The sequence below is a fragment of the Camelina sativa genome, chromosome 10 (genome assembly GCF_030686135.1).
Source record: "Camelina sativa cultivar CO46 ecotype springtype chromosome 10, ASM3068613v1".
NCBI classification, from domain to species: domain Eukaryota; kingdom Viridiplantae; phylum Streptophyta; class Magnoliopsida; order Brassicales; family Brassicaceae; genus Camelina; species Camelina sativa.
This window is the reverse complement of record NC_141889.1, coordinates 18,806,340-18,820,117: the sequence shown is the minus strand read 5'-3', so window position 1 is coordinate 18,820,117 and position 13,778 is coordinate 18,806,340.

The window sequence follows — 13,778 nt, the reverse complement described above, 5'->3', positions numbered from 1 at the left end:
GCTTTGAATCAATGTTTTCTCACGGTTTTACCCCGTTTTCTCGGTTTAAGCCTGTTTTGGGATAAAACAGGTTTAAGTCTTGTCTAAACACTCCAAATTCATCCCGAACTCTTACAACTAGTCAAATGCATTGGTTTGTCACACATTCTGACCCTAGAAACAGTAATAAATCTGTTTACTTCTTAGAATCAACGTTTTCTCGGTTTTAGCCTGTTTCAGGACAAAATGGGTAAAAGTGGTGTCTAAACACTCCAAATTCAACCCGAACTCTTATAATTAGTCAAATGCATTGGATTGTTACATATTTTTACCCTAGAAAAAGTAATATAGCGGTTTACTGCTTCAAATCAATGTTTTCTCTCGGTTTTAGCCTGTTTTCTCGGTCTAAGCCTGTTTTGGGATAAAACGGGTTTAAGTGTTGTCTAAACACTCCAAATTCATCCCGAACTCTTACAACTAGTAAAATGCATTGGATTGTCACACATTCTGATCCTAGAAACAGAAACAAAGCTGTTTACTGCTTAGAATCAATGTTTTCTCGGTTTTAGCCTGTTTCGGGACAAAATGGCTAAAATGGTGTCTAAACAATCCAAATTCAACCTGAACTCTTATAATTAGTCCAATACATTGGACTGATACATATTATGACCCTAGAAAGAGTAACATAGCTGTTTACGGCTTTGAATCAATGTTTTCTCACGGTTTTACCCCGTTTTCTCGGTTTAAGCCTGTTTTAGGATAAAACGGGTTTAAGTCTTGTCTAAACACTCCAAATTCATCCCGAACTCTTACAACTAGTCAAATGCATTGGTTTGTCACACATTCTGACCCTAGAAACAGTAATAAATCTGTTTACTGCTTAGAATCAACGTTCTCTCGGTTTTAGCCTGTTTCAAGACAATATGGGTAAAAGTGGTGTCTAAACACTCCAAATTCAACCCGAACTCTTATAATTAGTCAAATGCATTGGATTGTTACATATTTTGACCCTAGAAAAAGTAATATAGCGGTTTACTGTTTTAATTCAATGTTTTCTCTCGGTTTTAGCCTGTTTTCTCGGTCTAAGCTTGTTTTGGGATAAAACGGGTTTTAGTGTTGTCTAAACACTCGAAATTCATCCCGAACTCTTAGAACTAGTCAATGCATTGGATTTTCACACATTCTGACCCTTAGAAATAGTAACAAAGCTGGTTACTGCTTCGAATCAATGATTTATTGGTTTTAGCCTGTTTCGGGACAAAATGTGTAAAAGTGGTGTCTAAAAACTCCAAATTCAACCTGAACTCTTATAATTAGTCAAATACATTGGATTGATACATATTATGACCCTAGAAAGAATAATATAGCGGTTTACTGTTTTGATTCAATGTTTTCTCTCGGTTTTAGCCTGTTTTCTCGGTTTAAGCCTGTTTTAGGATAAAACGGGTTTAAGTGTTCTCTAAACACTCCAAATTCATCCCGAACTCTTATAATTAGTCAAATGTATTGGATTGATACATATTTTGACCCAAGAAAGAGTAACATAGCTGTTTACTGCTTTGAATCAATGTTTTCTCTCGGTTTTACCCCGTTTTCTCGGTTCAAGCATGTTTTGGGATAAAACGGGTTTAAGTGTTGTCTAAACACTCCAAATTCATCCCGAACTCTTACAACTAGTCAAATGCATTGGATTGTCACACATTCTGACCCTAGAAGCAGTAACAAAGCTGTTTACTGCTTAGAATCAACGTTTTCTCGGTTTTAGCCTGTTTCGGGACAAAATGGGTAAAAGTGGTGTCTCAACACACCGAATTCAACCCGAACTCTTATAACTAGTCAAATGCATTGGGTTTTTACATATTTTGACCCTAGAAAGAGTAATATAGCGGTTTACTGCTTTGAATCAATGTTTTCTCTCGGTTTTACCCCGTTTTCTCGGTTCAAGCATGTTTTGGGATAAAACGGATTTAAGTGTTGTCTAAACACTCCAAATTCATCCCGAACTCTTACAACTAGTCAAATGCATTGGATTGTCACACATTCTGACCCTAGAAGCAGTAACAAAGCTGTTTACTGCTTAGAATCAACGTTTTCTCGGTTTTAGCCTGTTTCGGGACAAAATGGGTAAAAGTGGTGTCTCAACACTCCAAATTCATCCTGAACTCTTACAACTAGTAAAATGCATTGGATTGTCACACATTCTGACCCTAGAAACAGAAACAAAGCTGTTTACTGCTTAGAATCAATGTTTTCTCGGTTTTAGCCTATTTCGGGACAAAATGGCTAAAATGGTGTCTAAACACTCCAAATTCAACCTGAACTCTTACAATTAGTCCAATACATTGGATTGATACATATTATGACCCTAGAAAGAGTAACATAGCTTTTTATGACTTTGAATCAATGTTTTCTCTCGGTTTTAGCCTGTTTTCTCGGTTTAAGCCTGTTTTGGGATAAAACGGGTTTTAGTGTTGTCTAAACACTCGAAATTCATCCCGAACTCTTAGAACTAGTCAATGCATTGTATTTTCACACATTCTGACACTTAGAAATAGTAACAAAGCTGGATACTGCTTCGAATCAATGATTTCTCGGTTTTAGCCTGTTTCGGGACAAAATGTGTAAAAGTGGTGCCTAAAAACTCCAAATTCAACCTGAACTCTTATAATTAGTCAAATACATTGGATTGATACATATTATGACCCTAGAAAGAATAATATAGCGGTTTACTGTTTTGATTCAATGTTTTCTCTCGGTTTTAGCCTGTTTTCTCGGTTTAAGCCTGTTTTAGGATAAAACGGGTTTAAGTGTTCTCTAAACACTCCAAATTCATCCCGAACTCTTATAATTAGTCAAATGTATTGGATTGATACATATTTTGACCCAAGAAAGAGTAACATAGCTGTTTACTGCTTTGAATCAATGTTTTCTCTCGGTTTTACCCCGTTTTCTCGGTTCAAGCATGTTTTGGGATAAAACGGGTTTAAGTGTTGTCTAAACACTCCAAATTCATCCCGAACTCTTACAACTAGTCAAATGCATTGGATTGTCACACATTCTGACCCTAGAAGCAGTAACAAAGCTGTTTACTGCTTAGAATCAACGTTTTCTCGGTTTTAGCCTGTTTCGGGACAAAATGGGTAAAAGTGGTGTCTGAACACTCCGAATTCAACCCGAACTCTTATAACTAGTCAAATGCATTGGGTTTTTACATATTTTGACCCTAGAAAGAGTAATATAGCGGTTTACTGCTTTGAATCAATGTTTTCTCTCGGTTTTAGCCTGTTTTCTCAGTTTAAGCCTGTTTTGGCATAAAACGGGTTTTAGTGTTGTCTAAACACTCGAAATTCATCCCGAATTCTTAGAACTAGTCAATGCATTGTATTTTCACACATTCTGACACTTAGAAATAGTAACAAAGCTGGATACTGCTTCGAATCAATGATTTCTCGGTTTTAGCCTGTTTCGGGACAAAATTTGTAAAAGTGGTGTCTAAAAACTCCAAATTCAACCTGAACTCTTATAATTAGTTAAATACATTGGATTGATACATATTATGACCCTAGAAAGAGTAATATAACGGTTTACTACTTTGAATCAATGTTGTCTCTCGGTTTTAGCATGTTTTCTCAGTGTAAGCCTGTTTTGGGATAAAACGGGTTTAAGTGTTGTTTAAACACTCCAAATTCATCCTGAAATCTTACAACTAGTCAAATGCATTGGATTGTCACACATTCTGACCCTAGAAGCAGTAACAAAGCTGTTTACTGCTTAGAATCAACGTTTTCTCGGTTTTAGCCTGTTTCGGGACAAAATGGGTAAAAGTGGTGTCTCAACACTCCGAATTCAACCCGAACTCTTATAACTAGTCAAATGCATTGGGTTTTTACATATTTTGACCCTAGAAAGAGTAATATAGCGGTTTACTGCTTTGAATCAATGTTTTCTCTCGGTTTTAGCCTGTTTTCTCAGTTTAAGCCTGTTTTGGCATAAAACGGGTTTTAGTGTTGTCTAAACACTCGAAATTCATCCCGAACTCTTAGAACTAGTCAATGCATTGTATTTTCACACATTCTGACACTTAGAAATAGTAACAAAGCTGGATACTGCTTCGAATCAATGATTTCTCGGTTTTAGCCTGTTTCGGGACAAAATGTGTAAAAGTGGTGTCTAAAAACTCCAAATTCATACTGAACTCTTATAATTAGTCAAATACATTGGATTGATACATATTACGACCCTAGAAAGAATAATATAGCGGTTTACTGTTTTGATTCAATGTTTTCTCTCGGTTTTAGCCTGTTTTCTCGGTTTAAGCCTGTTTTAGGATAAAACGGGTTTAAGTGTTCTCTAAACACTCCAAATTCATCCCGAACTCTTATAATTAGTCAAATGTATTGGATTGATACATATTTTGACCCAAGAAAGAGTAACATAGCTGTTTACTGCTTTGAATCAATGTTTTCTCTCGGTTTTACCCCGTTTTCTCGGTTCAAGCATGTTTTGGGATAAAACGGGTTTTAGTGTTGTCTAAACACTCCAAATTCATCCCGAACTCTTACAACTAGTCAAATGCATTGGATTGTCACACATTCTGACCCTAGAAGCAGTAACAAAGCTGTTTACTGCTTAGAATCAACGTTTTCTCGGTTTTAGCCTGTTTCGGGACAAAATGGGTAAAAGTGGTGTCTGAACACTCCGAATTCAACCCGAACTCTTATAACTAGTCAAATGCATTGGGTTTTTACATATTTTGACCCTAGAAAGAGTAATATAGCGGTTTACTGCTTTGAATCAATGTTTTCTCTCGGTTTGAGCCTGTTTTCTCAGTTTAAGCCTGTTTTGGCATAAAACGGGTTTTAGTGTTGTCTAAACACTCGAAATTCATCCCGAATTCTTAGAACTAGTCAATGCATTGTATTTTCACACATTCTGACACTTAGAAATAGTAACAAAGCTGGATACTGCTTCGAATCAATGATTTCTCGGTTTTAGCCTGTTTCGGGACAAAATTTGTAAAAGTGGTGTCTAAAAACTCCAAATTCAACCTGAACTCTTATAATTAGTTAAATACATTGGATTGATACATATTATGACCCTAGAAAGAGTAATATAACGGTTTACTACTTTGAATCAATGTTGTCTCTCGGTTTTAGCATGTTTTCTCAGTGTAAGCCTGTTTTGGGATAAAACGGGTTTAAGTGTTGTTTAAACACTCCAAATTCATCCTGAAATCTTACAACTAGTCAAATGCATTGGATTGTCACACATTCTGACCCTAGAAGCAGTAACAAAGCTGTTTACTGCTTAGAATCAACGTTTTCTCGGTTTTAGCCTGTTTCGGGACAAAATGGGTAAAAGTGGTGTCTCAACACTCCGAATTCAACCCGAACTCTTATAACTAGTCAAATGCATTGGGTTTTTACATATTTTGACCCTAGAAAGAGTAATATAGCGGTTTACTGCTTTGAATCAATGTTTTCTCTCGGTTTTAGCCTGTTTTCTCAGTTTAAGCCTGTTTTGGCATAAAACGGGTTTTAGTGTTGTCTAAACACTCGAAATTCATCCCGAACTCTTAGAACTAGTCAATGCATTGTATTTTCACACATTCTGACACTTAGAAATAGTAACAAAGCTGGATACTGCTTCGAATCAATGATTTCTCGGTTTTAGCCTGTTTCGGGACAAAATGTGTAAAAGTGGTGTCTAAAAACTCCAAATTCATACTGAACTCTTATAATTAGTCAAATACATTGGATTGATACATATTATGACCCTAGAAAGAATAATATAGCGGTTTACTGTTTTGATTCAATGTTTTCTCTCGGTTTTAGCCTGTTTTCTCGGTTTAAGCTTGTTTTAGGATAAAACGGGTTTAAGTGTTCTCTAAACACTCCAAATTCATCCCGAACTCTTATAATTAGTCAAATGTATTGGATTGATACATATTTTGACCCAAGAAAGAGTAACATAGCTGTTTACTGCTTTGAATCAATGTTTTCTCTCGGTTTTACCCCGTTTTCTCGGTTCAAGCATGTTTTGGGATAAAACGGGTTTAAGTGTTGTCTAAACACTCCAAATTCATCCCGAACTCTTACAACTAGTCAAATGCATTGGATTGTCACACATTCTGACCCTAGAAGCAGTAACAAAGCTGTTTACTGCTTAGAATCAACGTTTTCTCGGTTTTAGCCTGTTTCGGGACAAAATGGGTAAAAGTGGTGTCTCAACACTCCGAATTCAACCCGAACTCTTATAACTAGTCAAATGCATTGGGTTTTTACATATTTTGACCCTAGAAAGAGTAATATAGCGGTTTACTGCTTTGAATCAATGTTTTCTCTCGGTTTTAGCCTGTTTTCTCAGTTTAAGCCTGATTTGGCATAAAACGGGTTTTAGTGTTGTCTAAACACTCGAAATTCATCCCGAACTCTTAGAACTAGTCAATGCATTGTATTTTCACACATTCTGACACTTAGAAATAGTAACAAAGCTGGATACTGCTTCGAATCAATGATTTCTCGGTTTTAGCCTGTTTCGGGACAAAATTTGTAAAAGTGGTGTCTAAAAACTCCAAATTCAACCTGAACTCTTATAATTAGTTAAATACATTGGATTGATACATATTATGACCCTAGAAAGAGTAATATAACGGTTTACTACTTTGAATCAATGTTGTCTCTCGGTTTTGTTGAAATAAGCGGAAGACTTAGAGAGATTTGAGAGGTTTAGAATGAAGAAGAAGAGTTGGTGGCGAATAGTATGAAAGAGAGTGATAATAGATTAGAATTAGGTAGAATATCCCAAATACAACACATGACAAAGGTTTAAATAGGGAGGCAGCTAGGGCGACCACATGACCTAAAATAGAAACAAAAGAAATCGACAATTAGGAGAGAGAGGGGGTAGGTGATCGGTGATAGCGACTTGTCCTAGTCTTCCACTCTTGTCCACTTGCGCTTTCTCCCTAACGGCTACACAAGGGATTCTCGATCCTTCTCATGGGCCGAAGGTAAGCAGGCCTCCTCACTATCCTCACACATAGATGACTCGGCCTTAGTGCTTCACTCGGCCTTATTGCTTGCACGTACGGACGGTACGGACTGTACGGACGCCATAGGCTTATTCTTGATCAATACTCCCCCTCAAGCTTAGCCTGATGAAATGGCTAAGCTTGGAACCCGTGAAGCAGCACCTCATTAAAAACCTTGACTTAGAAAACCTCATGGGACAAAACTAAGCCAAGGGAAAAAGAGTGTGCTGTCCACGGATTAGGAAAGTTGATCACGGCCGTGTGATGTCTACAAGTCCAAGTTTGCTATGAATATAATCACAAACCTTGGGACTTGCAGATTTGGTGAAGATGTCGGCTAGCTGGTCTTGACTCCTTGTGTGGCATGGTAGAACCGCTCCCTCTTCGATCCTCTCCCTAACCTTGTGGCAGTCGCTCTCAATGTGCTTGGTCCGTTCATGGAAGACTGAGTTAGTGGCTATGTGGATCGCTGCCTCATTGTCACAATGCATTGTCATCGGCTGTCTTGTTTCAATGCCGAGATCCTTAAGTAGACCTTTCAACCATGTCATCTCATTAGTTAGCTTCCTCATAGCTCGGTACTCAGCCTCGGCACTTGAACATGACACCACCTTTTGCTTCTTAGACCTCCATGTAACTAGGTTTCCTCCAACAAAGGTGCAATATCCAGTAGTTGACCGCCTATCCAATGTGTCTCCATTATAGTCCGCATCACAATAACCCACGATCTCAGTGTTGCCGTTTTTACCCATCCAAATGCCTTGACCAGGGCTGCCCTTGAGATAGCTCAAAATCCTCTCCACTTGACTCCATTGATACTTGCTTGGAGCTTGCATGTGCTGACTCACCTGATTCACAGCATAAGAGATATCAGGTCGTGTGATAGTTAAATAGATCAACTTACCTACAAGCCGTCGGTAGCGTGTGACGTCCGGGAACGGCTCGTCCAATGGTTCGCGTGGTTTGCCTTCCTTCGCCCGAATGCTCTCCCCCTTTCGCTTGAGCTGGTAATCTTCATCCAGTGGTGTAGTAGCTGGAACCGTACCAAGTTTGCCTGTCTCAGCAAGCAAGTCAAGAGCATACTTGCGTTGTGAGAGGAAGATACCCTCCGGGGAACGGCAGATTTCGATGCCGAGGAAGTATTTGAGCTCTCCGAGGTCCTTAATGTCAAAGGCAGACTTGAGAGAGTCTTTAATGGCAACAATACCGGCCTTGTCATCGCCAGTCACGATGATGTCATCGACATAAACCAGCACCACAACCAGGCCAAGTGATGTCGTGAGAGTGAAAAGAGTGTGGTCAGCCTCCGATCGTCTAAAGCCATTCGCCTTAAGAGTGGAGCTGAGCTTATGGTACCAGGCGCGTGGTGACTGTTTGAGGCCATAGATGGCCTTGCGTAACCGTAAGACCTTCCCGGGAGCAACAATGTCCTCAAGGCCAGGCGGAGGAGTCATGTACACTTCTTCATCTAGCTCGCCTTGGAGGAACGCGTTCTTCACATCCATTTGCCATAAGTCCCAAGAAAGGTTCACGGCCAACGATAGCACTACTCGCACGGTATGCAATTTGGCCACGGGAGCAAACGTTGCCGTGTAGTCATCTCCATGGGTTTGAGTGAACCCTCGGGCCACCAGCCGTGCCTTATGCCTTTCAATCTCTCCCGTGCTCAAGAACTTGATGGTGAATACCCACTTTGAACTTACGGCCTTCTTCCCTTTGGGGAGGTCAGCCTCATCCCATGTGTGATTTCTGATCATTGCACCAGCTTCATCCTCCACAGCATCTACCCATACCTTATGTTCTTTGGCCTCCTCGTACGTTTGGGGAACCCAGTGTTCATCAACTTGGCCGAAGAAGGCTTGGTGCTCGGTCGGAAGCAGCTCGAGCGAACATACGGCTTGGATAGGATGTGCGACGGCTTGACTGTTGTAGTAGACCCTCTTATCTTTCCATGTAGAGGGGTGAGACCGGACACGCGTGCTTCGTCGTGGAGCTGGTTGAGCTGGCGGCACTGATTGGCTGGACTGAGTGACATCTTCGATGACCGGTTCAGCATCAGGTCGTGTCTCGGTCAGGCTTGAGTTTGGCTCGGGCATCTCATGTGCCTCGGTCATGCTCTGGTTTGGCTCGGGCATCGCATGGTCCGGGGATATCATCTCGGGCATAGCACCTTCCGGCTCGAGCGTATGGTCAATGGAGCTCGGGTTGGGTTCTGGCTGAGGAAGGGCTGTGGCCGTAGGCGGATTTCCGAGATGGTCAAGGAGAAACTTAAGGCTGGAGGCTCTATCATTTGGTGATGATGAAAGATCCTTCAAGCTGTTCCAGTCTTTGTTATCAAAATAACCCACATTTTCCAAGAACCGAACATCTCTTGATACATACAGCCGGCTTGTCTTTGGGTCAAAACACTTGTATCCCTTTTGAGTAGTGGAGTAGCCGATGAACATACACCTTATGCTTTTGGGATCGAGCTTACTCCGCTGTTCTCCTGGCACAAGTACAAAAGAAACACACCCAAAGACCCGTAGGTGCTCTAGAGATGGTTTAAATCCATTCAATACCTCAAATGGCGATAGGTCATTAAGGACTTTGGTTGGTGTCCGATTGATCAAGTAGCATGCTGTCATCACAGCATCACCCCAATATCGCCTTGTAACGTGTGAATGGAACATCATCGACCGTGCCACCTCCATTAGATGTCGGTTCTTCCTCTCGGCCACACCATTTTGTTGGGGCGTATAGGGACAACTCGTTTGGTGTAGTATGCCGTGTTTTGCTAGGTGTTCTCTGAATTTGTGACTTGTATACTCTCCACCATTGTCTGATCTAAGTACCTTAATTTTAGCATTGAAATGATTAGTAACATAATTTTGAAAGTTTATAAAAGCATCAAACACTCTATCCTTTGAAGGCAACAAAGTAATCCATGTGTACTTAGACTTTTCATCAATAAAAGTCACAAAATATTTGTTATTATCTCTAGAAAGGCATGGTGAAGTCCACACATCCGAGTGCACTAAATCAAAACAATGCTCATAAATAGTTTTAGACTTGGGAAAAATAGATTTGCAATGTTTACCAAGAATACAAGACTCACACATTGAACTATCAAAAGAAACACTTGGTAACATTAAAGCAAGGGCACGAGAATGAGGATGGCCTAATCTAGCATGCCACACACTATCCAAATTAACAACAAAACAAGATTTAGTAGATAAACTTGGCGAGGTTTTCTCTAGGACATAGAGATCTCCACTCCCTTGTCCCTCTCCAAGAACTTTTCCAGTCTCAATATCCTGAAAATGAACACTATTAGGACCAAAGATTGTATAACAATTCAAATCATTAGTGGTTCTCTTAACCGATAGAAGATTAGATGTGAAGGTAGGCATAAAGAAAGCTTTTGTGGTTTTATCAAATAGTTTCAAGTCCCCTATTCCTTTCACTGGTATTTGTTCTCCATTTGCAATTATAACATTTCCTAAAGCCGGTTTTATATTGTCAATTAGACTAGGATTACTAATCATGTGGTGAGAAGCACCCGAGTCTATGACAAGAGATTTACTAGGCTTAGAGGTAAAGAAAGAGATACCAGACTCCTTGAGTGAGGCAATGGAACGGATGAGCGCCTCAAGGTCTGATTTCCTAACCACTTCTCCATAGGCTGCGGTCATGGCTGCCTCATCTCCTTGCTTTGACGGCCCGGCTCCCTTGTCGCTAACCGCTTCCTTTGAGAGGTTTGCTTTGAACTTGGCCGGTTTGAGATGAGGGTGGAGGACCCAGCACTTGTCTTTCAGGTGACCCCGCCTCTTGCAGTGGTCGCATATCCACACCTTCCTCTCCTCTTGCTTGTACACTCCTTTATTAGCCGTAGCAAGTTCCCCCTTACCGCTAAACAAGTCAAGAGAACCTTGCTCTCTTTGGATTTGTGAACAAATGTCTTCAAAAGAGGGAAGTTTCTCTGCCCTGAGGATGTGCTTCAAGAGATCGTTGAAGGATGGGTTTAAAGTAAGAAGGAGACCAAAGATCTTGTCTTGCTCCTTTCTTTCAGTCAACACACTCGGATCGAGTGTACTCGGCCGCAACATGTCAAGCTCGGACCATAAAGCTCGAAACTTGCCAAGATGTTTAGTGAACTCCACATCATCTTGGTTAAGCTCATTTATGGCCTTCTTGACCTCAAAGACCCGAGTCAAGTTGGAGATATTGCCATAGACACCTTTAAGTGTCTCCCACAACTCCTTGGCCGTCTCGCAATATGAGTAGGCCTCAAGGATTGGTGTGTCAAGAGAGTTTTGGAGAACAGATAGGACAACTTGGTCTTCTTGGAACCACTTGGCCTTCCTCTCGCTCTCTTCTTCTACTTCCTCCTCGGAAGCGCCTTCATCTTCTCCTTTGAGGTTTTGTTTTGGAGCATAGTCACTCTCGACATGACTCCAAAGACCACGGCCTCCCAGGGCAGTTCTTGTGGTTCTAGTCCACAGCAAGTAGTTTGTTCCTTTGAGAACAACCGGCATGACAATGGGTTTGGCGTTTTCCATGGTTTAACCGCTATGGACCGATGGACAAAGCTTTTACCCGGAGAATAAAGAGAAATAGGACTGAGAATCGAGTGAACAAGAATGAAGAATGGAAGAATAGAAGAGATAGGTTATCAAGAACGACAACCTAGCTCTGATACCATGTTGAAATAAGCGGAAGACTTAGAGAGATTTGAGAGGTTTAGAATGAAGAAGAAGAGTTGGTGGCGAATAGTATGAAAGAGAGTGATAATAGATTAGAATTAGGTAGAATATCCCAAATACAACACATGACAAAGGTTTAAATAGGGAGGCAGCTAGGGCGACCACATGACCTAAAATAGAAACAAAAGAAATCGACAATTAGGAGAGAGAGGGGGTAGGTGATCGGTGATAGCGACTTGTCCTAGTCTTCCACTCTTGTCCACTTGCGCTTTCTCCCTAACGGCTACACAAGGGATTCTCGATCCTTCTCATGGGCCGAAGGTAAGCAGGCCTCCTCACTATCCTCACACATAGATGACTCGGCCTTAGTGCTTCACTCGGCCTTATTGCTTGCACGTACGGACGGTACGGACTGTACGGACGCCATAGGCTTATTCTTGATCAATAGGTTTTAGCATGTTTTCTCAGTGTAAGCCTGTTTTGGGATAAAACGGGTTTAAGTGTTGTTTAAACACTCCAAATTCATCCTGAAATCTTACAACTAGTCAAATGCATTGGATTGTCACACATTCTGACCCTAGAAGCAGTAACAAAGCTGTTTACTGCTTAGAATCAACGTTTTCTCGGTTTTAGCCTGTTTCGGGACAAAATGGGTAAAAGTGGTGTCTCAACACTCCGAATTCAACCCGAACTCTTATAACTAGTCAAATGCATTGGGTTTTTACATATTTTGACCCTAGAAAGAGTAATATAGCGGTTTACTGCTTTGAATCAATGTTTTCTCTCGGTTTTAGCCTGTTTTCTCAGTTTAAGCCTGTTTTGGCATAAAACGGGTTTTAGTGTTGTCTAAACACTCGAAATTCATCCCGAACTCTTAGAACTAGTCAATGCATTGTATTTTCACACATTCTGACACTTAGAAATAGTAACAAAGCTGGATACTGCTTCGAATCAATGATTTCTCGGTTTTAGCCTGTTTCGGGACAAAATGTGTAAAAGTGGTGTCTAAAAACTCCAAATTCATACTGAACTCTTATAATTAGTCAAATACATTGGATTGATACATATTATGACCCTAGAAAGAATAATATAGCGGTTTACTGTTTTGATTCAATGTTTTCTCTCGGTTTTAGCCTGTTTTCTCGGTTTAAGCTTGTTTTAGGATCAAACGGGTTTAAGTGTTCTCTAAACACTCCAAATTCATCCCGAACTCTTATAATTAGTCAAATGTATTGGATTGATACATATTTTGACCCAAGAAAGAGTAACATAGCTGTTTACTGCTTTGAATCAATGTTTTCTCTCGGTTTTACCCCGTTTTCTCGGTTCAAGCATGTTTTGGGATAAAACGGGTTTAAGTGTTGTCTAAACACTCCAAATTCATCCCGAACTCTTACAACTAGTCAAATGCATTGGATTGTCACACATTCTGACCCTAGAAGCAGTAACAAAGCTGTTTACTGCTTAGAATCAACGTTTTCTCGGTTTTAGCCTGTTTCGGGACAAAATGGGTAAAAGTGGTGTCTCAACACTCCGAATTCAACCCGAACTCTTATAACTAGTCAAATGCATTGGGTTTTTACATATTTTGACCCTAGAAAGAGTAATATAGCGGTTTACTGCTTTGAATCAATGTTTTCTCTCGGTTTTAGCCTGTTTTCTCAGTTTAAGCCTGTTTTGGCATAAAACGGGTTTTAGTGTTGTCTAAACACTCGAAATTCATCCCGAACTCTTAGAACTAGTCAATGCATTGTATTTTCACACATTCTGACACTTAGAAATAGTAACAAAGCTGGATACTGCTTCGAATCAATGATTTCTCGGTTTTAGCCTGTTTCGGGACAAAATTTGTAAAAGTGGTGTCTAAAAACTCCAAAATCAACCTGAACTCTTATAATTAGTTAAATACATTGGATTGATACATATTATGACCCTAGAAAGAGTAATATAACGGTTTACTACTTTGAATCAATGTTGTCTCTCGGTTTTAGCATGTTTTCTCAGTGTAAGCCTGTTTTGGGATAAAACGGGTTTAAGTGTTGTTTAAACACTCCAAATTCATCCTGAAATCTTACAACTAG